General features: G+C 42.6%; 1 protein-coding gene and 1 long non-coding RNA gene across 3 annotated transcripts in view; one reads left to right on the top strand and one right to left on the bottom strand.

Moving 5' to 3' along the window:
* Positions 1 to 27815, bottom strand: part of TAFA1 (TAFA chemokine like family member 1) — a 500491-nt gene that overhangs the window by 367755 nt on the left and 104921 nt on the right. The window lies entirely within an intron of this gene.
* Positions 20702 to 26384, top strand: LOC128314885 (uncharacterized). Its single transcript, XR_008297057.1, has 2 exons — positions 20702 to 20915; positions 26098 to 26384. It is a non-coding gene; the product is annotated as an uncharacterized LOC128314885 (long non-coding RNA).

Raw genomic sequence — 27815 nt, forward strand, 5'->3', positions numbered from 1 at the left:
CTGGAGGCGAGCGCAGCCTGCTTGACCCTGGGGTTTAGACCAGCCAGGTACTTGCAGGGGAAAAAAAAGCAATAACCTAATTACTGCAACCGCCTGCTGCCCTCGCTTTTGTGTTCCTGACTGCAGCCAGGTGCTAAGCTGGCATGCTTGGATCAATTAGAAATTGTAACTGAAGCTGACTGCAATTAATTATATAACTTTAAGCTGTTCAAGCTTAATACCGCCCCCCCCCCCAATTACTTCATGAAACTGGGCTATAGCGGATTGCAGCAAATAAAGAAAAAGAGCTATGAATAAGGTTTCTGTAAGTGTTGTCTTCAGGTGTGGATCATACCCAATCCTCATATGTCATGTGCATGGCCAACTTGTTCCATTTACCCATTATTAACGAAATGATTCGTGAATTTCCAACTTGTGGCCCAAGACTGAGAAGTGTGGCTGTTCCTCTCACAGACCGCGAGGGAGGTGACTTCTCCCTTGGGCCGTGCTGTGATGGTCTTCAGTGAGGTACAGGGCAGTGCAGTAGATTAGGGACTATGGGACGGTAGGGATCAAGGTTTGAGTTCTGGCTCCGCCCTTAGGCAACGGGATAAGGGATAACCTCTACCCCTGCTTCCTCATCTGTAAAATAGGGATAATATTAACACTGGAGAAACTCATCAAAACAGAGTATACACATTGATGGATGTGCTATCTGGCATAAATTGATGCTTGATAAATGCTGATATGCCACCACCGGCTGCTAACCTTTGCAAATTTCAGGGGATGAGCAAACCTACTGAGGCTCTCTCACAGTGACAGCTCCCCCACTGACCAGGAACTACAGTGTGATACGGTCGTATCTATGGTACCTGGGCTCTTGTCATGGACTATACCCAATAAGGTGTGTGTCCAGGAACCAGCAATGCAACTTCTTCCAATCCCATTTTCCACATCTTAAAGTAAAGAGAAACGTTACCTGTTTCATAGGGTTGCTTCAATGACTAAATGCCATAGGGCAGGGCTCTGATAGGCATAAACATTAGCAAGACATGCTAACATTTACTCATGGCAAAATAATTTCTTGGAATTATAATTTGTATTTTTTTCTCTTGGCATTTTCCCCTGTCTTCATTCCACAATGGTAGCCAAGCCCGTCAAGGCTTCTCGCTTCAGGAATCTTGGTAAGGCTGAAAATATCAGTCAAACTAAACGTCCCAAGTGCACTAGGTGAGTGGGTGCGGGTGGGGGCAGGTGAGGGCTGAGAAGTTTTGTGAGAATGGCAGAAGTTCTGCAAGAGAGAGGAGAACCAGCCCCAGACCAGGAAAGAGAAAGGATGTCTGTGAGTCTCCGGAGCAAGGAAATCTACATGTGTTCTCTGGCAAAGCCTGGAATACTAGCAAGAACATTAGGTAGATAGCTATATGCTGCCCTGAGAAAGATGAACTGAGAACATCATGGTTTCCAGCCTCAGCATGAATCCCCACAGGGGTAGGAAAGAAGAAAAACATGAGCCTCGAAGAAATGGCATGAGTTTGAGTAAGAGGATGGGAAGGGTGTTAGCTGCAATCCTAATGGGCTAATGAGACCCCCTTTTGCAACAAGTTACCTAGATTTTACTCTAATCTAGAAGCACAAGGAGTGAAGATTATATAGTTGGAAGTGGGTGAATACTATTAAATCCATTTCCTTTTCTTAAACACACAGAGAAACTACCTTTACCAGCCTTCCTTGTGGTTAAGGTGGGCCATCGCAGTTAGATGTGGCCAATGGAAAATGAGGAGACGTGATGTACACAAGTTCCAGGCCTCTAAAACCCTTCAGGTGATGCATCATAGTCTTTGCCCATTAGCTGACTCTATGCATAGGATGCAGTTAGAGAATGGATGGAAGGATAGAGAATCCTTGAATTGCCACATGAAAAGTCACTTGCCAAATATGTAATCAGAGTATGAAAAGACTAAGAGGGGCACCTGGGTGGGTCAGTCGGTTAAGCATCTGACTCGATTTCCACTCAGGTCATAATTTCAGGGTTTGTGGGATGGAGCTCCTTGTTGGGCTCTGTGCTGACAGCGAGAAGCATACTTGAGATTCTCTTTCTCCCTCTCTCTCTCTCTCTCTCCCCCTCCCCTTCCCACACAGGCAAATGCATATGCCCTCTCTCTTTCTCAAAATGAAAAATAAATGTTTAAAAAGACTAAGAGATAAATTTATATGCTATTAACCCCACAAAAATTGAATGCCATTTATTAGAATAGCTAATATTAAATACTTTTTTTAATGTTTATTTATTTTGGAGAGAGACAGAGCGTGAGAAGGGGAGGGGCAGAGAGAGAGGGAGACACAGAATCCGAATCAGGCTCCAGGCTCTGAGCTGTCAGCACAGAGCCTGGCGTGGGGCTTGAACCCACAAACCGTGAGATCACGACCTGAACTGAAGTCAGACGCTTAACTGACTGCGCCACCCAGGCACCCCTAAATACTCTTATTAATAATATGTCTGGGGGTGCCTGGGTGGCTCAGTCGGTTGAGCGTCCGACTTCGGCTCAGGTCATGATCTCACGGTCCGTGAGTTCGAGCCCCGCGTCGGGCTCTGTGCTGACAGCTCAGAGCTTGGAGCCTGCTTCGGATTCTGTGTCTCCCTCTCTTTCTGACCCTCCCCCATTCATGCTCTGTCTCTGTCTCAAAAATAAATAAACATTAAAAAAAATTAAAAATAAAATGCCTGAGGTAGAATTTTTCATCAGCCCTAAAAGGTGTAGGATAGAAAGCAGAATTGAAGTTGATTTAAGAGAAATAATCAAATACATGTCATACCTGAATTTGTGCATAACTTTATTACAAAAAGATGGATTTTCCACGCAGCAAACTAAGAAATACGTGGGTAAAAAGAGTTACAAAAGGCAAGTCCTTTACACCATGGGTTGTTCAGATAACAACTCAAGAAGTCACATGACAGGTTCTCTCCAGAAACACGCCAAGGTTGCGGTGACTGTCCCTTAGTCATCTCACCACGAGAGTGCCCACAGACAGATCACAACACCATCTGACTCAACCACCTCTATGAAGTCCTACCTGCAAATATGCATGATGCTACTAATACCTGCAGGTATGAACAGGCAAAATGGACTTGTCTCCGAGAGCTCAATTTCAAAGCCCTCCAAAGCTGTAAATGAGCTTTTCAAACTCTAAGAAACACCCTCATTTCTATCTGTATCTTGCAGCTTTGCAAACAAAGTTCTCATTCTCTCCAGCCCCTCATCCTTCCACGGTTTCAGCTTCTAATTATGACCTTCCCGTTCTCCCCAACCTGCAGCAGTTTCTAATTGGTCCTTGAAAGTGTCCTGTGACCTGTAATAAACCACTTTATCCATTCCAGTGATTTGAAGCATCTGGGAAATAAATTCTATTAGAATGCTAATTGGGCCTGATGTGAACAGTTCACTATTGATCTATGAGGAGACGTACCTGACAGAGCGCCGGATCGTGTTAGACTCCGTGACATTTAAAAATATTTGCTAAGAAAATTATGCTACACCCAGTCACCTGGGAGAAAATGACAGCTGAGCTTTGAACAGAGTATAGCTCATTTTATCTATTCATTGGTAAGAAGGATATCCATTGATTTTCATGCTCACCATTTACTCCTCTTGCTTGTAGTAGCAAGACCCAACTTTCCTTTAAGAACTAAACCTTCCTGGGGTGCCTGGGTGGCGCAGTCGGTTAAGCGTCCGACTTCAGCCAGGTCACGATCTCACGGTCCGTGAGTTTGAGCCCCGCGTCGGGCTCTGGGCTGATGGCTCAGAGCCTGGAGCCTGTTTCCGATTCTGTGTCTCCCTCTCTCTCTGCCCCTCCCCCGTTCATGCTCTGTCTCTCTCTGTCCCAAAAATCATTGAAAAAAAATTTTTTTAAAAAAGAACTAAGCCTTCCTCACTTGGTTCATGAGTGACTGATTCCCCCTCTCAATGCCTCTTTCTCCCAGGTTCAGGACTGTGTACAAGATCCAGTTTGGCCATACTTGGGGAGCATGGCATGCCCTAGCTTCTATTTGGTTCAGGAAGATTATGGTAGCAATCTGGGCCCAAGTCCTAGGGTTTTTGAAGGAATTATGTTCCCACCAAAGTTCTAACCTGACAGAATAGAAGCCTGGAGGTGGTGGGGGGCCACCTCATCACTGATGGGAAGTGGCTACTTAAGAATGAAGCCAAAAGGAAGAGAGGAGCACCAAAACATGGAGAGAAGGGGGTTCCTGGTGATCATGTTTGAGCACCTGGGTGTAGCTGTATTGCACATAGTCAAATGAATCTCCTTTGATGCTTCATCCTGTTTGAACGGGGGTTCTCTAAAAGCATCTAGCTTAAAACCATGGGACTGAATTAAACTGGTAACATCAGATTTTCATAGAGGTGGTGTATTCAGCCATCATTTACTTCTGGGCATCCAAAATCGTCTCACTTGCTGCCTGGTACCAATGTGACCATAGTATAGTTACTCTTCAAGGGACTTTTCAAAAAGTATGAGCTTTTTACCTGAGTAAAATTTATATGCGTTCCAGGGAGAGTTGGGAACATTTTGAAAAATTATAGATTCCTAAGCCATATATGGGCAGATTCTGATTTAGGAAGTCTTTTGAACATTCCACAACTCAGCATTTTCAACAAGCAGCCTAGATGATTCTGATACAGGTAGCCACATTTTAAGAAATATTACTGTGACGCACAGATCAGAACTGAGGGACTCAAGTCATATTCATATAAATTTCAAGTCCTGGTTTCTACTGCCTACGAAGTATACCTTGGACGAATGGCTTAATCTTTCTTTGCTTCTGCTTCCTAGTTTACAAATGAAGATAATAAAGGCATCATAGAGGGCTTTGCAAGATAATGTTTGTAAAGAATTTAGCGCAGTCTATCATACCAGTAAAGGCTCCATTGAATGGTATCTGTTAGTAATTCATTTGCATGGATTAGCTTCTCAGATAAACCAGTTATTACTCCTTAGAATTCAGCAGCATATAAGACCTGGTAACAGTGAGACAGAGGGTATATAAGTTTTGGTGCAGAAAAAAGGAGGCAGCCTCTACTTTTCAGCTTGATAAATGTTCTGGTTTACAAGGAACAGGAAAATTGTAAGGGAAAAATATCTATCTTATCTATTATTGGGCCAAAAAACCCTTAGGGCATTATGCTTGCCAATATGATTTTATTCTTTCCACCAAAAACTTCCGTACATTAAATAATAACTACCCAGACACAAAAGTGAATGAGGCGATGGGACCAAAATAGCATCACAAAACATGTTGCCCCTTGTGTAACAGGTGGGGATGTATTTGAGGGGGGATGTAAATGGTGAATGTGGTGGAAGGAATAAGGAGGACACCTGAAAGGTGTAAGTTTGTATGGCATCCAGATATGGAGGATAGGCTTTGGAGGAGGGCCAGCCATCTTGGGTTTAAATCACAGAAGCCCCATTTATTAGATTGAGCCATCATGTTAATGAGTCACTTAGCCTCCAGTTCCCAGGACATAAAGAAAAAATGAAGCCAATCTTGTTAGGTTATATTGAGGACCCAGTGAAATAATGATGTATATGTCTAATAGAAGGCTTGACATATGATCTACGCTCTGAAATGTAGCCATTATTATTATTTATAATAATAGTATTATAATAACAATAGTATTGGTTAGTATAACAATATTATTTACGATAGTAATTAATATTATTATTATTGTTGTGGGGTTTTTTGGAGATTTTTTTTAAATGGCAAGATTAGGGGGTGCCTGGGTGGCTCAGTCGGTTGAGCATCGGACTTTGGCTCAGGTCGTGATCTCCCGATCCGTGAATTCGAGCCCCTCATCAGGCTCTGCGCTGACAGCTCAGAGCCTGGGGGCTGCTTCGGATTCTGTGTCTCCCTCTCTCTCTGTCCCTCCCCCACTCACACTCTCTCTCTGTCTTTCTCAAAACTAAATAAACATAAAAAAAAATGGCAAGATGAGGATGTTTTGCAGGAAGAAAAAGGATTCAAAACATTGGATATTTCTGCAAACATTGACAGTGAGGAGAAGTAATAATCACATACACCCCAACCTATCAATTTCGGTACACTGGGGGGAAAAACAAGAGGAAGGCTAAAACAAGTACTTGCTGTCAGTCACTGCTGCACTCCCTCGTTTCGTAGGTGAGGACTTGGTTGGCCTTTGCCCACAGACATGTTGGAGCAAACACCAACCACGGCTCTGACTCTAAGGATCTCCACTGGCTATCTCCAAAATCCATGTTTTAATGATTAGCCTTTGCTGCCATAACAGTTGCAAAAAAAATCAATTCCACAATTTTTTTCCTTTTCTAAAATGCCTGGTTTGGGGCTGATAAAGCAATGATTTAAGTCAATGGCCGAGGGGGGAATTCGAGTATGTTCTTAAAGGATAATCACTAGGCTCCTTCTTGGGATGCATCTGTTTTGAACCAATTTCTCCACTCTGTGCTAATTAAACAAGGAGGTGTACAAAACACAAACAGTGGAAACTGGAAACGAGCTTCATTAGTTTCTGTATCTTTGGTAACTACAGGTGTGTGTTAATGAATTACACGACTGGTAAAATAAAATTAAAGGCAGCTGCACGTGTTTACAAACCTGCAGCCACAAATTACAGGTATCTGTAGCATCCGTAATTCATCCATAATTGACAATTTTCATATTACTGGAATAGAGAATCGAGTCATGCAGATGATTACAGTATTTGCCTCTCAGCACTAGAGATTTTGCTTCATTTTTCATGCAGCATCTCAAATGAAATAAATCACAGCTTTTACATGGAGCTGGACGTCAGGGTAAAGGACCAAAGTATTGCAGACAACCTAGCCCCGAGTTCGACCTCCTATGCTTCCGACTTCTGACTCCCTACTATTCCCTAAGTTTGCTTACCCACTAGCTTCAGAAACACATGAGCTGAGTCCAGTCTAGATACTGCTACCCAAATCTAGAAATGAGAGCTAAGTTTTTAAAAACGCTACGCCTCAGTTTCTTCGAGTATTAACAGAATGACAAGAGTGCCTACTTCACAAGGTCATTAAGTTTGAGTTCATTGAGTTGATATAGCTCTTCCCATAAGCAACCTGAGGTGATCCCTGAAAATAGTGTGCTATTCACTTGACCCAGAAAACCCTACAAAATCATGCAAATCAAGAGGTCCCGATCTTCGTGTTCACTTTAGGAACACATGTGCAACTGCCCAGGCCATCAAGAGTATGCACATCAGAAAAGCTCCCAAGTATCTGAAGGATGTCACTTTGCAGAAGCGATGTGGGCCATTCCATTGCTACAAGCTACAATGGCAGAGGTGACAGGTGCTCCCAGGCCAGACAGTGGGGCAGGACACAGGGTCAGTGCCCAAAAATAGTGCTGAATTTTTACTGCACATGCTTAAAAACGCATGCAAATCCCCCAAGATGCGGTGCAGAACTTACAGGGTCCACGGTCAGATTAACCCACACATGAGCTCTCCCTGCCACACCGAGATGGTCCTCATTGAAAAAGAGCAGAATGTTCCTAAACCGGAAGAGGAGGTTGCACAGAAGAAAAAGACATCCGAGAAGAAACTGAAGACACAAAAACTTAAGGTCCGGGAGTACATTGCTGCATAAGATAAATGCAAATAAAAGTAAAAAAAAAATTTGAGTTAATATAGGTACACTGCATGAAGATGGAGTAATGGCTGGCACTAAGAGCTTAGCGAACGCTTAACTATTAACTTCTCCAAGCTTCAGTTTCCTGAGCCAGAAAATAGGGGTAAAAACATCACCTATCGCACATGGTTGGTAGGACAAGGAAGTGAGATAACACACGTGAATTGCCTAGTTTACTTCCAGATATGAGCACTCGGTTTTCCCGCCAGTAGTAGGCATAGTAATAACAGCAGCTTTACCTCAAAGGGACACAAAAAATGAATACTGTTAATTAAAAAATTATTTTGTGTAAAAATCCCACATCTTTGGCTTTTAATTTTATTTAGCAGATTTTTTTTTTCCATTTGGGTATTCTGATTCAGGTACTGTTGGGGATTTGATTTTCACAAGGCATCTTGGACTCAAATAAATTTGCTCTTGATTAAAAAAAAAAAATCTCGGGGCGCCTGGGTGGGTCAGTCGGTTACGTGTCTGACTTCTGCTCAGGTCATGATCTCACCGGTCCGTGAGTTCGAGCCCTGCGTCGGGCTCTGTGCTGACAGCTCAGAGCCTGGAGCCTGTTTCAGATTCTGTATCTCCCTCTCTCTCTGACCCTCCCCTGTTCGTGCTGTGTTTCTGTCTCAAAAATAAATAAACGTTAAAAAAAATTAAAAAAAAAAATCTCTCCTGTAAAGAGATGGCCTGTGCATCGTTCTAGCTTCACCTCCCCAAAGAGGGCTAGCCAGAGGCACAGAGATATCTCTGCTGCTTGATGACGGTGAACAAGGAGGCCGCTTTGAAAGCTACCAGAGTTGTGAGGGATCCAGCAGGGGACCTGACAGAGACAAAGCTGGGAAGCTTCAGGGACACAGACTAAAGGCTTGTCTGAAATCTCTGTAACGTTCCCCAGAACTTTCTCAAGTACCCGTCGTTTCACAGATGCTAAGTCTCGAGTCTGCCTGCATGCTGGTTCCTATCACTGAAATTTAGGAAGAGAGGACAATGCAAATACACAGTAATGACAACATACAATTTCTTAGACAAACTCATCTGAACTTGTGTCGATGTTTATTGCGCGTTAATGAGGGACCCAGCACGTAGAAAATGCTCATTGGAACGACATGGACGAGGGAGGTTAAATACACGAGGCTTCCAGCAAGGTACAGACTGCTGTGTTCCTTGGAATGGTCATAAAAAGGTCATATTTTTATCAGTGGTTGGGTAAATTTGTAGCACAATATGGAGCCATCTTTGGTCATAACCCATTCATCAGAAATAAGTAACCTGTAAGAGAAGCAAATGATAAGCAAATTGATCTGTAGCAATTAATTAGACATACCAGATAACAAAGTTGCTCCTGACTCTTCCGCAGAGGACCATTTTGCACCCAGGCACTGGGCAGCCGTCAAATACAAGCAGCACTGACAGGAGCACAAGGGTCCCGCTTTTCCTCAAATTTCTGCAGCAGGTAATCAAAGACACCACACCTTTTACTTAATGCTCAGCGAGGGAGAGGGCGTTTTTCTTTCAGAATAAGAGCATGTTGTAGTATTTTAGATGAATTTGGTGGAACAGTTTACCAAGTGTGTTCTCTACACAAGCTCACATTTCAATTGCACACTAGGTCTGAGAAGGGGACAGGGTAGATGCCAAAAGGCATCCGACACCCAAGGAATATTATATCCAGGGGGGCTAAATGTCTTTGCGAGTAATGTATCTTTAAGTGGATGAAAGAGCCAGGCATGGAACTGATGTCCAGTGCAGGTATGGAAAACATTTCTCTTTCAAATATTTCAAGGGCTGCAAGGAAATTCTTAGCTCTGGGCCGATAGCAGACACAGATAGAGACATGCATTCAATAGCACGGAGGCTTTAGGGAGTATTTAAAAGTCCTCTTGCTCTTTCTCCATCCAATCTGTCAATGCCAGTGTCCCCATGTTCCCAGCCTGACTTAAGTCACGTAAGTCTGTTTAGACAAGAAACCTATTGTATAGAGGTAGGTCTAACACTTCAGAAGTTATCATGTTTAGCATCTGATCACAATGTGTTAGCAGATACGCTATTTCGACTTCTGAGCTGTCCCCAGATGTACTCTGTTAGGAGAATTTCTCCCTCCTGTCCAGCGTTGTCCAATGTCCATTCTACATCAGAATCTCCTGGAAAGAGTTTAAAAACTATTGATATCGAGGTTGCACCCCCCCCCCCCCCGCAAATATCTGATGTAACGAATCCAGTCAAAAGACACTTGGAAAATATGTAAGGGAAGTTCTACATTTGACCATGTAAAAGGGTTTTGTTAGTTTTTTTTTTTTCTCCAGTAGGGTTTCTCAGAGTTTTTAATACATTCACATATCATGTGACTCTCCAAGATGGGGAACCATAGTTGATAGAGTTTGGCAAACTTATTTCACTCCAAAGTCTTTTCGGTGTTGAACATTTCCTGGGACTCGTGTTGCATACTGACCTAATGAATTCTAGGAGAGAAGGAGGGATGTTTTCATCAGCTCTGAATTCCACAGGAGCCACAAGGCACCTACTAAAGAGAAAGACTCCATCCAAAGAAAGATATGATTAAGACGATCTTCCTAGTCTAGAGCCTCATGACTCAGTGAGGTCCCTGCCCCAGCCTCACCTGCCTCCTGGGGAGGTGGTTAGAAATGCAGAGTCTCAGGTCCCATCCCAGACCCAAGGAAGCAGCATCAGCATTTTGACAAGATTCCTGGGGAAGTCACAGGCACGTTAAAATTTAAGAAACCTTGCTATAATCCACCATTTTTTCAACCCCTTCCCAGGTTTCATCATTCTGGTTTTGAGACAGATGTCACCAGGGGGTCGACAGGAGGACTTTCTGTGGCACACCTTGTGCGCTCCACTGACGGACAAGGAAAGCTCAGACTCTGGTGGCACAACTCCAGGGGCATCAGGCACAAAGAACATAAAGGAGACACTGTCCCCCAGAGTTGTGTCAACCAAAGAAATATTTTCAAAATTGACACCATACCATGTAGATTATAGAGACTTCATACATGAGTCCTGCCAAAGAGATTTAATTGAGTCAAGCTTATCGATAACTGCTAATACTTTTTGAGAACTTAATAGGGTCTAGCACCTTGATGTCACTTTATAGTCTTTATTTTATATTATCAGTATGACAACACTCTAAGATATAATCTGTTATTGCCCTCATTTTTGATGAAACAGAGGTTGCTATGAGTTTATAAAAGATATCATGCTCAAGGTCAAAGAATTGAAAATAACATACGTGGGATTAGACTCTTGATCTAATGCTGACCACGCTCTTACTACAGAAAAGCTGAATTAAGAAAAAATCTGTAGGATAGATTATTGAGGTGAGAAATTACAGGAGAGTTCATATGAAGAGAGAGGTTAATATGAAAGGCATGGCTAGAATGTGTTCTTAGGGGACTAGGTTTTGCCCAATTTAAAATGAAGAACACTGCATAAGCAGACAATGATGAAAAAATATTTGCTACATGATTACAATGTCTGATCACACTAACAGATAATTTCCATAGGCATTTAAAAATCTTCAAAGAGCTACTCTCTTGTTTTACGCTCACCATAGTCCAGTGGAGACTTTTACCACTTACGTGTTCAGGGACAAGGTAAGTCCCAGGAATTTAAGAACTTCTCCTGAGATCTTGAAGCCTGGAAGTGATGATGGTGAGATACAAAACCAGGTCTTGAAACTTTCATACTCTGAGCTCTCTCCACTACAGCATAGCCACCTTCCCAACCATCAGATAAATGTCAGGACCTTGAGAATAAAAAACGGTAGATCCACTTCTCAGCTGGCCAGCCTGGCCTGGACAGCCAACAGACACAAATGAGAGGGCTCATGGAAATGAATTGATAGAACCACAATAACAAAATTTAGAAAATGCCTTCCAACAATTTTTCACACTTTAGCAGACATTTGGTTCTGACAAATGGTCGATTCTGGTACCTAAGAGCACAGAAAGTTATTTTTCCATAGTCCTTAAATTTGATTTTTTTTTCTCTCTCTCTTGAAAAAAAAAATGTTTCTGCCAAGCCTACTAAAAAAAAAAAAAAGGAAGAAAAGAAAGTCTCCTTCAGGTTTCCTGCTGACATAAAGGGCATTCTGGATAGTGCGACAGCTCGACAAGCCCTATCATTAGTACAGGCCACAGGGACAGGGAGAGAGAGAGGAATTAGGCCAGGTCACAGATGAACAGTGTTCTAGAATTCTAGGGTCAGCAGGGATTTTGAGAAGTCAGTGCATCCATTCCTCTGTCTCCAGGAATGATTCACCTTTCCCCAATAATATGGACCATGATAGAGCGAGTTTATTCTATTTTACAGAATACTGGAAGACAGGTTTTTCTGTGGATCAACACTTTGCAAACACCAGTCCACTCTTACACATCTTCTCTTGGTTTTGGTTGTCAACTGAACCATGTTTTGCCTTCTCTCCTCTTCACCCTCCCATTCACCCAGGAGACGCGTGACAATGTCTGGAGACTGTTTTCGTTAAGACTGGAGAGGAGTTCACTACTGGCATCTAGAAGGTAGAACCCGGGATGTTGCTACATACCCACAGTGACAGGACAGCCCTGCAGCCAAAAATTATCTGCCCCAAAATTGAATATGCCAAGATTGAGAAACTTTACAGAAGAGAGAAGTGCAGTCATCCTTTGTATATTGCTGTCACAGTGTGGATGGGAAGGTAGGTAACACAATATTTGTTGATACAAGTGCCTACCCATAGTAGGCTAAAGTTCTATGCTTCAGAAACACATTTCTTCATAAGACATTTAAAGGATATGTAGAATTCTTTTTTTTTAAGTCATACTGACTTAACTCTTTACTGCCTAGCTGGGCTTAGCTATTGGACAATAATTCCATGAGGGCAGAAACCATATACGGCGAATCTCTACTCTCCCAGGGTCTACCACAGAAAATCGCAGTTGGAAGATGCTTCATATAGGTTTTAAAAGTCTCTATGTAAAATTCAAATTATCTGGTTATATAAAAACATAGGTGGATTTTCACCAAATTAAGGGCATGTGCTAAGATGGTCTATCTTAAAGTTACTGGTTATTTTGTGTACTTGATATTTTGGTGCTCCCTGGGTAAGGCATCTCAAAAACATGGATAGTCTTCCAGAATAGTTGAAACCAAGGAATCTTTGTGACTGTAATTGGGGCATGGCGTGCCATATGTGTGAAGATTTTATACAATAAAAAGTAACTGTGGTTTCCAAAGTGAGTCCCAAAGTGAAAATCATAGAGGTAAATTCTGCAAATTATGGAGTTGCTTTGCTTCCCACAAGGGCAACCCTATTTAGTCATGTAGTGGTCCACTTCTTGGAAATAAGCCACCTCTGAGAGGAAAGTCTTAAAGAGAATCAGAGCTGAGCAATTCATGGCATGGGGTGTATTTAAAGTGCTCTTGGAAAGCTACCAATTACCAATATCACAGACACAACCCATTTCTGTTTTAACAGGAACTGCTTTAGCCCATCCTGTTAGAGTAGGAGGCTTCACCAACTTCCTTTAGACTTTAATTGATAACACACAAATCTGTTGCCACAGATGGTTGGGTGGGCAGCATCTGAAGCTGAGGTCTGGAAGAAGGCTTCCCACCCCCAGCAGATGCAAGAACATTCAAGAAGTGTCGATGCAGGGCGCACCATGGAAACAGAATTGAGGGAAGAGCTCTGGGTTGCACATCAAAGCACAAGGGGTCTGGATTAAAGGTGCCCCTGCATGAAGAAGGTTACAAGGTTCTAGCTCATCTTTATGTCATGTGCGAATCAGATCATATGGTTTTGAATCCCAGATATAGCAGCCATTAACCATGGGATCTTGGGCAACTTATTTAACTTCTCCAAGCTCTGCCGTTCCCCATATGCAATGGAGATTGATATCATACCTCTCTTTTTAGATTTTGAGAAGCTTGAATGAGATATAAACACATTCTCTATTAATTATTAGTATTTCCCCATGTATAAAAGAGAACTATCCTTGAAATAACCTCTGTTTTCCTTGTCTTGGAAAATTTTTCGTTTGTTCGCAATATGGCATGCAGGATCTATGGCATCCCATTGATCTACAGGTAGGACGGCAGAACTCAACAGTTAGTAAGCTCAGTGACCTCAGATTCTTTAGGGACAACTGAAGGAATCTCATATAATGCCAACTGCTCAAAGAAAGTAGAAATCACCTGTGAAGGTAGATATCTCAGAATGAGGAGAAACTTCACTGAACTGGTCTCTTTCAATGGCAGGTGATTGAAAGTTAACAAAAACTGCCTGACGGAATAAACAGGAAGACATCAATGGACTCTCCTTCCAGATGAGAAGCCCAGTGCAAAGCTTCAGGCCAGGTGGTATCTAGCTGATGAAAAGAGATCATGGGGACTCTGTTTCTATCTCTTGGCTTTACTTCCTTTTGTGTTGACTTTGCTCTCAGCAAGGCCTTCTGCAGGGGTGACTCCAACAGCTCCAAATATATATCCTCTCACTGTCAAGGCCAACAGACCAAAATGTATCTCTCCCCTTCACTCTTGTAAAAGGCTAAGGATTTAATCTGTTTTGGTCAGACATGGGTTGTCTGCCTACTATGGGCAATCAGAACACGTTCATGGGTTGAGGAGGGAAGAACAAATAATATATGCACTTCCCCCACTAAGAAATGTGCAATCCAAATGTAGTGGATATCATTCAAGGCGACTGAAGAGAAAAGGGTATGATTCTTGATCAACGCAGAAGCTGAGGCGCCTGGGTGGTTCACTCTTGTTTTCAGCTCAAGTCATGATCTCAGGGTTGTGAGTTGGAGCCCTGAGTTGAGCTACACGCTGACAGCGTGGAGCCTGCTTGGGATTCTCTCTCTCTTTCTCCCTCCCCCCCCCCCCCCCAAGTAAATAAATACACTTTAAAAAATGAAAAAAAAAATGCAGTAGTTTAATCTGGAAGGAGTTTCTGGAACAGGAAATTCGTTTTGATATTCTAGAAAAAGAGTAACATACTCAGCTGCTTCTGAAAGAGACCCTGTCCTCTTCCTTCAAAGCTTTAGGATAGTATCACCTTTATAGGCAATGAGCAAAGAACACTGGTCCCCAAATCAGCTGCCCCTTTTGAATCAATTGTGATGACTAACATCAAGTGCGGTTGTCCCCAAATTACCCTCCCACTCAAGATGTGAACAGACAGACAATGTGATTGGCTGGAGCCCACTGTTCTTGCTCCTATCTACTACATGATATCCACTGCAGTTTGAGACGCAAGAGTCAAACCAAGTCCAAGGTAGCACAGGAAAGTGGTGTTGGTTGACCCCTAGTGTTTAGGAAGGACTTATTTAGAATTTCACATGCCTTATTTCACTTGGTCCTGACAACCGCTCCATGGGTTAAGTACCACTAATATCCTCATTTGCAGATACGAAAACATGAGCTATAGGTCCAAGATCACATACAGCTAATAAACAGAAGAGCCAGCCACTGCTGAAGAGCTCGTACTCTTAACCACTCTATGTTCAGTTTCCTGTGTTGACATGAGTTGGGACAGAAATAGATGAGTGCAGGTAAGATGAGGCTTGCTGTTAATTGGAAGGGAATCCTACACCAGATTCCAGGCATTATTAAAATGCGGAAGTCAGATCTGGCATCACTGTAGGAACTCAACTTTTTTTTTTAGGGTGTTCTGGTTGTGAAAAAGTTGTTGAGGTTCCAGAAACCTTCTCGTTCATCCTATTAAAAAAAGCAGTCTAAATATCCCAATTACAATGAGCAATTCCATACATTTAGTTTAAAAAGAAGAAGCTGACAAAAGACCACAGACTCTTGTCTTTATAATAACAAGACACATTGTGCCTACAGTGAATCAATATTTCCCCATAATGGCACTTGTCTCCCACTGAATTCCTGGCAAATTCTGCAGAGGAAAGCAATGCTTACAGTACATTGTCACTTTGGTATTTCAGGGGGAATTATTCATCCCCACGTATTATTGCAACAGTGCTCACTTTACAGAACCAGTCCCCAACTCTAATTTCCAATGGTGCATATTTCTCCTCTTACTGCTCTTTAAATGCACAATTAGGGGCGCCTGGGTGGCTCAGTCGGTTAAGCATCCGACTTCAGCTCAGGTCACGATCTCACGGTCTGTGAGTTCGAGCCCCGCGTCGGGCTCTGGGCTGATGGCTCAGAGTCTGGAGCCTGCTTCCGATTCTGTGTCTCCCTCTCTCTCTGCCCCTCCCCCGTTCATGCTCTGTCTCTCTCTGTCTCAAAAATAAATAAACGTTAAAAAAAATTAAAAAAAAATAAATGCACAATTAATTTCTAAGGTTAATTGATCTCGTATTTGGTACGTCAATATTTGCATGTGTTAACATAAATAAATATATATAATGATAGATGCAACAATGTAGTAGAAATTCATTTCCCCATGGAACTCATTAAATACAATTAAAATATGCTGGTAGTTTCCAGAATTCTAAAGGTACACCAGGGCAAATCTAAAATATTAGACAAATACAATTGGATTCTACGTGGCCACACTCAAGGAGAGTGATTCACAGAGCAGAGGAATTTGCACATCCTGCTTCCTTCACAATTTCCCCCTTGGATGATGGCATTTGGAGCGTCAAGTCCCCCAGTCCTAGAAACTTCTAGCAATGTCAAATATATCCTAATTCTACCTGAAAAAATTTGCAGTGATTCAGTGCCCAACTAAGTACAACCTCACTATTACGGAAACCAACCATTGATAATAACAACAATGGAGCACTTAGCAATACCACTGAATGTCTGCCACGGGGCTGGTGCTGTGGACTTTCCACTGTGCATTCCTACGGCTATCGGGACTCACAAGCAAGCTGCGATGTGGGATAGATACGCCCTCTTGACTTAAAATCAGACTCTCTCCGGCTGAATGTCATCTGACAGGACATTCGCTCCTTCATCTAATCATAAAGTTGAGGGACAATGAAAAACAGGAGATTTGGAAGAAAACAAAAAAACAAGGTATTTATATGAAACAATGTGAAGTGACTGAATGCTTGAGGGTTTTTGTTTGTTTTGTTTTGTTTCTTTCTGTGCCTAGAAGTCTCTTAACATATTACGAGGGAAAGGAAAGATTATCCTACAAAGTACTCTTATTTCTAGACCTTGAGAAACTAGTTTGGGAAACAATAAACCCCTGACATAATGGAAAAATCATTCTGTTGCTTTCACTCTTGTCTTTTGAAAACTTGTATCCTTGAAAACACTATTATGAGATTTTCCCCTCAGCCAAATCCTTGGGGCCTGAGTGGCTGATGGCAGGTCCTTAACAAACAGGTGAAAAGCAGAATGAAAGTACCCTTTGAAATTTCAGCGAACCACTGGGCCAAAATTCACTATCAACTGAGAAACAAATTAATTGATCCACACTGTATCTCATCAGAATGCTCACTGATGGAGGAGAGAATCCCACATACCAGGTGATTTTTTTAATTACACCTTTTTGATTTGTATCCACCCAAGAAGGAGACAAATCAAGAAAAAGAAAAAAAAAATCCCCTGCTTTTCCCCCAGGGTCTGTTGTTCACCCCACCCCCTTTCTCCATTTAGGAACCCAAAACATATATATTTCTTTTCCTTCCCAACCTGCTCATTAAAAAAAAAAAAAGAGAAGTAACAAATGCACTCTGTGAATGGGGTTGCCATGGAGAAGCTGTTCCAGGTAAAGAATAGTCACTACAGAAAAGTGGCATGCAGCTTGTCAGCAGAAATGCTGCCGCAGCCCCAGAGCAATCATGATTCTGCCCCTGCTCATTTAAATACAACAGGGTTCTGCAGGTCTCCAGAAAAGGCTGTGTCCCTTTGTAGGGGGGGCCTGGCTTTCCAGAGGAGCTGCATCCTGGCTGTCTGTATTTAAATCAAAGCACACACTGTCGTATTTAAGAGAACCCTAATGAAAATCCTTTGTTTAAAGCTTTTCCTCTGGTTTCAGAGCATCAGGTTTACTTACAGTGGGATCAACCCATAGAGTTCTAACACGGGACCTCTGCCAGTGTGAAGGAAATAAAGGTCCATTGTGAGCTGCCTTGGTTTTGACTCTTCCCTCTTTTCTTGAAAAAAGGCATCGGCCCAAATCAGAGGAGTAAGTACAAGTTTACCTTTCTGGAGTCCAGCCTTTTTCTCTGCTGGTTAAAAATTATTTTTATTTTTAAAAACTTGTTTTTAATGTTTATTCATTTTTGAGACAGAGAGAGACAGAGCATGAATGGGGGAAGGTCAGAGAGAGAGGGAGACACAGAATCTGAAACAGGCTCCAGGCTCCGCGCTGTCAGCACAGAGCCTGACGCGGGGCTCGAACTCACGGACCGCGAGATCATGCCCTGAGCCGAAGTCGGACGCCCAACCCACTGAGCCACCCAGGCGCCCCCAAAATTATTTCAAGACTATGTAAGTAAATTTAGGTTCCTTTATTAGACTTGAGCATAACAGCTCAGGTTTCAGAGAAAGGAAGTATGTTTAAGGGGGCACGAGATACACACACATACCCTAAATATGCAGGAACCATATACATCTATCATCATACCTAAGGTTGTTTCAATGTAAAATGGAAAGAGAATCTTGATATTTTGGAAGGAACAAAGAAACGGTGATTGTGACTCAGTTAAGACTTGTTCAAATAAACTGCTATTCAGCAAGCCCTCATGATCTAATCCTTCAAGAATCGGCTTCTAGCTTTGAGCATGCAACAAATACCACTGACATTTCTTAAGTATCTATTATGTTCCAAGCACGAGGCTGGATCCTTTATATTCATAACTGTGTTTGGTCCTCAAAGTAACTCCATGGTGGTTTACAAACAAGAAAATAGTGGTTTAGGGGCGCCTGGGTGGCTCAGCCGGTTAGGCGACCGACTTCGGCTCAGGTCATGATCTCACGGTTCTCGAGCTCCAGCCCCTCATCGGGCCCTGTGCCGCCAGCTCGGAGCCTGGAGCCTGCTTCGGATTCTGTGTCTCCCTCTCTCTCTGCCACTCCCCTGCTTGCAATCTCTCTCCCAAAAATAAATAAATAAACAACAACAACAACAACAATAATAATGAAGGAGGAGGAGGGGAGGGAGGAGGAGAAGAAAATAGTGCTTTAGAGCGGTTAAGCAACTTGCCAAGGCCTATTCTTCCATACTCTGGCCAAGCTGAAGGTTCAAACCTGGGTCTTGCAGACTCCTGCAGAGTGTGTGTTTCTTCCTCCACGCTGCCAGAAAATCAGGAAATGACAAAATTCAGCTGCGCGACCGCAGCCACGCAAAGCACGTGCCCCATCACTGAGGACTGGGACAGCATCAGGGAAGAAATGATATAGGCTTTGTTTGGCCTGGGCTAGGTATCCCGGAGATGCATTATGGCAGACACTGCTGGACGACCATCTGAAATCTACTCTCCCCGGCTCTTTGCTAACAAGTGGCAACATGCCCAGCTTCACTACTACACTTGCCAGGCTGCTGTACAGACATGTGTGGCGAGTGACATGTAATCAAAAGCTTCGGGCAAGGTTTGCAGCGAAGTTTTCTAAAAGGGTCTCGTTTGGCCAGTCTGTGTCTTCTTGCTTTTTCACCTGCCTGCACACCCATCTCAGGGCTGAAAGGTGGGTGACAAGTCATAATAATCAGAGAGGAACTCAGAAGATAGAGACCAGGGGCTAAGAGACTTCACTAACCTGAAGACAGTGATTCAAGTCCTGGTTTCTTGTTTATGTAAAAGAAAATTACCGTGACTCTTCTTTAAGCCAGTTTTACTTAGGGCTTCTGTCATACAAAGTCAAAACCAGCCCAACTGAAACCTCCATGACGTTAGAATAAAGAAAAAGGAGTCAGAATTCACTCCTTTGTCTTCCCAGTGTGATGATAGCGTCCCGGAGGCTAAGAGACCTTATTGCTTACATCTCCTTTTTTGCCTCCCCCAATACCCAGAACTTTTCCAGATAAACAGCGGAGTCACAGTCACTTGCTTACTTAAGCCAGTAGATATTTTAGAAAAGAGCCAAGGAAGGTCTAACTTTCCGGATGTCATTTTTTTTTTAAGCTAAACCCAATTCAAATACTTTAGGAAAATATACCCTGGATGGATTCCAACAGGCCACTGACACTGACTGACAGTAAGCACCATCTACCTGAAGAAAACAACAACCCAGAATTAAATTTGTCTCTCAGAACGACACCGGCTAACAAAGGAGATATGTGGATATTTAAATTATAGTTGGCAAAGAAACGACTTTTTACGCACACACACACACACACATGCACGTGCACACAAACACACACCTATCAGGGGTCCTTGTAGAAACTAGTTTGCATACTTACTCTCTCCTCTTGCACATGCCTTGGGAAACCTGGGTGGCTCAGTCATTTGAGCGTCTGACTCTTGATTTTGGCTCAGGTCATGATCTCATGGTTTGGTCAGTGAGATCAAGCCCCATGTCTGACTCTGCACTGGCAGCACAGAAGCACAGAGCCTGCTTGGGATTCTCTCTCTCTCTCTCTCTCTCTCTCTGTCTCCCTCTCTCTGCTCCTCCCCTGTCCAAATGCACACACACTTTCTCTCTCTCAAAATAAATAAATAAACAAACATTTTGTAAAACTAGAAGGCATTGCTCTACAGCTGTTTAATCTTCTCTAAAGCCACAGTACCCCCACTGGTAAATGAATAAAAGAATAAAATCTCATCTGGTTGTTGGCTAGATTCTATGAGGTTATAGATTAACAAGCCTGGCATAGTATAAGCTTCGTGAGATATAATCAATCAGTAAATATTGGTTGCCTTGGTTGTATGACTCAATCAAAATTCAATCTCATAGCGACATTTATTTTAGCTCTCCCTTTACTCCAATCAATTAATCAGGGATCTCCTTTTAATCCAATTACTTAATCCAATCCAATTAATCAGTCGTCTCCATTGCACTATTCATTTCAGCTAATGTCCACTCTTAGTCTGATGCCCAGCCCCAATCCCACACTCTCCAAGAGTCCAGTCCAACCACTATGACATCAGAAATGCCTCCAAGTTTTGCATTCCATCCAGCCCATGGGGCTTTACAAACTGAACTTGAACCACAATGCTACAGTGATTCTAAGACATGAGCTTGAATGCTGAAGGTTTTATGCAGCCCAACGCCCTGCAGCAAGACACCCAAACACCCACCTGCGCTCAGTAGCCGAAACCCGTATTCACTCTGCGGATTTAACAGTCCACAGCAACAGCGAAAAAGTTTGCTTAAACCACCTCAGAGCAACACTAGTAAGTACAGCGGCAGATTGAAGAAGGGCAGCAGCATGGTGGTGAGAAATCTGAAAATAAACATAAAGATGCCGGAAAGGTGGGACTTGAAGGCAATTGACCTATGCTCTTCCTCTGGGGAGAATAGAGGCAACTGACTGGCCAGCTCAAACAGTTCCGACAGCCACCTTAGAGCCAGACTCTCCTTTTGGGAATGAGTATGAGTCCAGGGGTGATTCTAGAGAGATGACACCACGCATCATCCAGAGCGTGGGAGAATGTGGGATCTCCAAAGAGGAGCTGTAGGAATCACTGACGAGGTTAAACAAACAAATAAATAAATAACCACTACTTCATGATGGTTCCAAAGATCACATGGGCGACCAGTCCCATGTCGCTGCAAATAATTACCCAGGGAGACGCTAATTCCCCAATTCATTCATTACACATGGACTGGTTTCCTAAAATATTTATTAAGGCATTATGCCGGTACTAGGGATAAAATGGTGAATCGTCAGAAGAAGTCTCTACCTTCATGGAGCTGCTCATCCTTTGGGACAGGCCGACATCAAACAAGTCATCAATGAATGACCAAGAGAATAACAGGTTATGAAGGAAAAGGACAGGGTGATGGGCTGGAGATGAGCTGGAGAGGTGACAGGGAGGGCTTTACAGGGGGTGTAATATTTGGGCTGAGACAGTCACAATGAGAAGGAACCATCTCTGCAAAGATCTAGTGCAAAGAGAGTCTTGGAGGCAAAAGGAACAGAGGTACAAAGGCCCTGAGGCAGAAAAGACTTGGTGTGCTTGGGGAAGAGAACTATGACAATACAGGGAAACCGAGACAGGAGAGGTTGAAATGGACAGGAGCCAAATCGGAAGAGCTGTGGAGGCTGGAGTACAAACTCAAGGTTTTACTCTAACAAAGGAAGGTTTTAGAGCATTGCAAGGGCAAGCCCCAAGCTCTGCTGTGGCTTGGATTCAATGGAATAAGAGAAACAGGGAGACGACTTAAGAGGCTGCTGTGGAGGCCTGTATGGTTCAAGTGAGTCTGGGCAACGGCAGACATGGGAACAAATGGCAGGATTTGAGCTGATCTTGGAGAAAGAACCACTTGTGGCTTTTACCCAAAGGCCTCGCTACTCCAAATGTCAGCAGCAAGCTGTTCAAGTGCCTGAAATTTCTGAAATTACATAATTAAAAAAGAGAACGGGTTATGTTCAAAACTAACTCAAGGCAGAGATTTTAGGAAGTTTTGCTTCCAGCTTCAGCTTCCTGAATGCATGGCTGCTTTGTTGTTGGCCAACTCTTTAAACTAACTGGGGTGCGGTGGGTTCTACATCCCAGGGTCTGTCCCAGGCTACCTGGAAGGGTTGTTGTGAAAAGTTAACTAATTAATAACAAATAAAGTAAAAGCCTTTAAGGCTCTAGGCCAATATTTCCCAAACCAAAACACGTTTGTCCCAAGAAATAAGAAAATAAACACTGCGTAGTCAGACACAGGTATAGGCTTCTATATCACAGGACTTATCAGAGCCTTTAATGAATTAATGGGTATGTTACCGGCCAATATCATACTGCATTTCTCAAAATTATTTCAAGAAGGAGGTTTTTTTTTTTTTTTTCCTCTCAGACCACCTGGTTGCAACTGCCATGGAACCCAGTTTGGCAAACACTGTATTACAGAGATGGAAAAGACTATTACTGAGACACCAGGAGCCCTTTTAAAATCCAGAATCTGCTAGCAGGGATCATGTATTGCACAACTTATAATTGTCAGGACTTTGGAGAAGAATTACCAGGTTAGGGAGTCAGCATCTTGCCTAGGTGCCAAACACATAAGGTACTGATCACACAGTAAGAAGAAAAGAGCTGCCTAGGCAACACATTTTAGAAATGTAGCCTCCCATAAACCATAGACAAAACCTGTGAAGTAGCCGTATTGATCTCCACGTAACAGGAGAACTGGGCTTGAAGGGGTTGAGTGACCGACATCAGTACATGCAACTAATGTGAAACCAGGAAGGGAACTTCTAACCATTATACCAAAGGCTCCTTAAAAAAAAAAAAAAATAGAGTATAGTGACACACAATGTTACAGTAGTTTCAGATGTACAACATAATGATTCAAGTTTTCTATACATTACGTTCTGCCCACCACAAGCGCACCTACCTCTGTCATCATACAACTTTATTACAGTATCATTGACCATATTCCCCGTGCTGTGCCTTTTATTCCTGTGACTTATTCATTCCACAACTGGCTAGTGTGGCACCTGTTCCAATTCCAACCACAAGGAGCAGCAGAGAGCAAGACTGTCAAGGGTTATTTGAACCCTGGCTTTCCCACTTACCAACTGTGTGATGTTAGGCAAGTTGCTTAATTTCTCTGAGCCCTGGCTAACTCTTCTGCACCAGAAAGATAGTAACAATGCCCCCCATCCACTCTTAGGTTTGTTATGAGGATGAAATGGGACAAAATAAGTACTTAGCTCAGCTCCAGGCACATTGGGAGACCCTATTAAGTATTCAGTCTTGCTTACTATTTTGTATAGGATATTTAATTTGTATGTATAATTTGGGATGTTTCAGGGGCAAAGGCCCCCTGGGGGAATTCTGGGTGCCAAAAGATGAGGAAGAGCTTCACACTTTTCAGAGTTTTGATTAGCATGATTTATTCTGATGTCAAAGTCAAGGTTTAAGTGACAGAGCACAAAAGCTACACATTTTCACTTAATCTAGGGAGACTATCTTTTTCCAGAAATCAGCTTTGAGTAAAAGACATTATTATTTTTTTTCTGGGAGCACTCAGTTTAGAGTTAACTCACTGAGCCTGAGCAATATGAAGAAAATTGGAAACCTAGTGAGAGATAAAGACTTAGCTCCGGATGTCTAAATGATTCCCAAAGTATTGCTCTAAGTACCAGATTTTCTCTCCATGGAATGTGCCCACATAATAGCAGGTGGGGACAAGCACGGGAAGAACGGATCATGAGAACGTGGTAGACAACCAGGAATGACATGTGTGCATATGTGTGGAGGGAGTCTGTTGTGACTATGAATAAAGCTGCTGATTTAAAATCATACCTATTCTCGCCTTAGTTAAATCCACAAGAATCCAGTTTTTGACCTTTAAAAAACAATATCATCTTGTTCACAGTCCCCTGTGAATTGCTTGTCTACTTAATAAAATTGTTGCCTGGCTCATAAAGTTGTGGCTGAAGTCCTGCCTCTTAGCCATTAACTTCAGGATCTGAGCACAGTCTTCTATTCATTACACTCTTACGTCTCTTAGCAGAAGGATGTAGAGTCTTGCTTAGAATTGGATTTGGATGGCCTCCGATCTTGATGAGTTTAAATTGGAAAACAAGATGTTAGATTAGTATAACGACTACGTGGAACAAAGTGTTTGGCCTCTGGAGTCAGCCTGCCTGACTTTGTGTCTTGGTTCCACTACTAAAGGCAAACTCTCTAAGCCTGTTAATTCAGTTGAATACCTGAATAATAATAATAATAATAATAATAATAATAATAACAACAACTACACGACATCGGTATCTGATTATGAGCATTAAAGGAAAAGTAGGGTACCTGGATCATAAACACTCGCTATCATCATTGTCACCACCATCACCATCACCATCATCACCATCACCACCACCATTAATCATTACTATTATCATCAGTCACCACCATTCCCACCACTATCAGCAACACCATCATCATTACCACCATCATCACCATCACCACCACAATCATTACTGTCAATCACCACCATTGCCATGACCATCATCATTACCACCATCGTCACCCTCACCATCACAATCATTACCACCGTCAATCACCACCATTGCCATGACCATCATCATTACCACCATTGTCACCCTCACCATCACAATCATTACCACCGTCAATCACCACCATTGCCATGACCATCATCATTACCACCATCATCACCACCACCACCACCATCAGCACCACAATCGTCATCACCACCACCATCACAACCACCATCATCAACACCATCACGAATCTACAATCACCATCCCCACCACTACCAGCAGCACTGCCATCATCACCACCATGGGCACTACCACTGTCAGCAGCAACAAAAATGTCCAAGTCCACACAAACCTATAAGCCCGATTCTTCAAGATCCATTTAATATCTCCTTATCTTCTTTCATTTCTCCCACGCCCATTTTAACCTGTGCTTATGTTTTCCATGTTACAAGTAAAAGCAATTTTAAGCCTAACAGGAAGTTAATCAAGAGCCGTTGTGGCAGCTAGCTGTGGTCTTTAACAACCCCTATTTCTGCCTAATTTAGATAGCTTAACTCAAATGTTCTGCCCTCCGTCCCTTTTCTGACACTCATACACTATCAATGGCCTTCATATTTTCTGATTAATCCCTAAATGAGACTCATCGTCTTTTAAATATTTATCTGTAAAGACTTCTCCTCCCATTTAGTTACCAAATGAGTCTACTCAGATCTACTCAGGATCTTCAGAAATATGACTGCTGGATTTTGCTTGGGGTCTGATATAGCAAAAATCAGTTAATAAAGCTCATTCATGAGTTTTCAGTTTATATTAACTGTTCTTGCAGTGAAACCCTGTTGTACACATTTTACATTTTCAGGGTAGGTAGTAATATCATTATTCTAAACCAATATCCAAAAATACTGAGTTCATCAGATTCTGCAGACTAAATCTCTAAAACTCCCATCTTCCTCTTTTTAGGAAGACAGAAATTATGAGCCTATTATATTGAAGAGTTCACACAAACTGCTCTTCTGTAATGAAACAGGAACATGACCACTCAGTGAAGAACATTCCACATTCTCAAGTCAGGCTGGCAGGATTGCTGAGTCATCATTGTTAGTGAACGAGGTGCATAGTCAAACGAACCCCCATCTAACATGATGTGCCTCACATTATAACCTCCCAGGGTACAAATATCATCCCATGATGTATTCTTGACTATGCCTTTGGCCTATAAACTCTGTATTTTGTCTATAAGCTCCCTCTTGCTCTGTATTTGGTCTATAAGCTACATCTTTATCTATTATTCCAGCCTGGGACAGGGCCCATAACAGAAAATCAATGGATATTTGCTGATACGTAAAGCATGTTTATGTTTGGAAATATATAATTTTTGAAAACATAGACAGCCATCAAATTCACTATTTGTTTTCCTTCAGGATTACAGGGGAGAAATGAATGATCTCCAAGAGGAACGACGGAAGTAACCAAGCAAGACATGAGAGCCTTCCAAGGAAGATTCTGACAACCAGCTGCCAAGTTACTGGTACAGCACTTAGTAAAGAAATTTGAGCAGTGCACAACTGATGTGCTCATTATCAAAGTCTAAGAGGCATATTTATTTGTTTGTTCACTGATTGAGTCATTCAACTAGCATTGGCTGAGTGCCTAAAGTGTGCTAGGCACTGGGGGCTCAACAGTAAATAAAGGAAATGGAATTTACAGATTTGCACAATGGCACCGGCTTTGGCATTAGAGTTTTAGAACAGCATATGTGTCTCAGTTTGGGTCCCAGAAATCAGAGCCTGACACAAGGACTTATGTACAGGTAGTTTATTGTGAAAGCAATTCTGTGAGACAAGAACAAGGGAAGAAGGAGAGTGACACAACAAAAGAGCAAGTCAAATATAAGTGAGTGTTTTGAAAGTCTGTGTTGAAGGCAGTAGGGGCTGCTGAGAATCCACTGGGGCCTCTGAGTAGCACACACGGCACTTTCTAGAATTGTCCACCGGGAAAGTTGGAAGGCTGCAGTGTTTACCCACTAGTCAGCACTGTCTCCATTGGCTAAGGGTTGTTTGCAGGCTACCATTATACACAGGCTGAGTGGGTTCCCCAGAAAAGACCTTGAAACAGGAAGCAGGAAGGCAATGAGCACCCCTGAGGCAGGTGCTGCCACCATGAAGGGAATCTGAGCCCCTGAGGCACCGCCCGCCACAGCTGTGGCTAAAATGAAGGGTAAATTGGGGAACCGCAACTTGAGACACCAAAACCCAGTGACTGTCATTCTTTAAGAAGCTTTAATGAGGGCCTGCTTCCAGGCCCTTTGCTAGGATACTGTCTGTGAGCTTGAAAAGACAAAGGGTTTCCACATCTCCAATTATACCCATCTTTAGGCCGGGACTGGGTCTCTCCAGCACACTTAGAACATCGTTCAGCTCACAGCCACAGACCAAAGAAACTTTTCTGGTGATGAGATTCACTGTCCCTTTTTGAAGCATATTAAATGCTAATTTTCAAAACAACAAAAAATGGTAGTAGTAATAATAATAATAATGGTGATAATGGCAAAAAATACACATGCACACACACACACACACAAAACACACAAAAAAACCAATAGGACAAATGACTCTCTCTATGTACCAGGCTCTCAGAGCTTTACATATATCATCTCTTTTATTCCTCCACTAATTCAATGACATAGGTACCATTATTATCATCCCCATTATGTAGATGAGGCAACAAAGGTTACAAGAACTTATAAGATATGCCAGTGAGATGCAAGGCAAAGACTGAAACCCACAGTCAAATTTGAGTCTGCACTCACGACAGCATTCTGTGTCTGGAAGCCTAATGGAGAACCTGAGCGTTGCCCGCTCGTTCCAATCATCTGCATTTTTTTCACACCTATTTCTTGTATACAGTCAAGCGCTTTCAGATATCATGAGTCTCAATCGATGCCTGGTGGAGGCAGAAAGTTGTCTGTTTCTATTCTAGAACTGAAAAGAAATACAGAGCTCATCTACTATGACCCCAACCTCAACCCCCCACCCTTTGTCCTTACCCCCTTACCCATATTTACAGATGCTCCAAGAGAGCAAAAGTTCCATGGGTAGGGATAGAGCAGGTTCCAAAACTCTTGTTTATTAGTAAAGGT

Source organism: Acinonyx jubatus, chromosome A2 (genome assembly GCF_027475565.1).
Source record: "Acinonyx jubatus isolate Ajub_Pintada_27869175 chromosome A2, VMU_Ajub_asm_v1.0, whole genome shotgun sequence".
NCBI classification, from domain to species: domain Eukaryota; kingdom Metazoa; phylum Chordata; class Mammalia; order Carnivora; family Felidae; genus Acinonyx; species Acinonyx jubatus.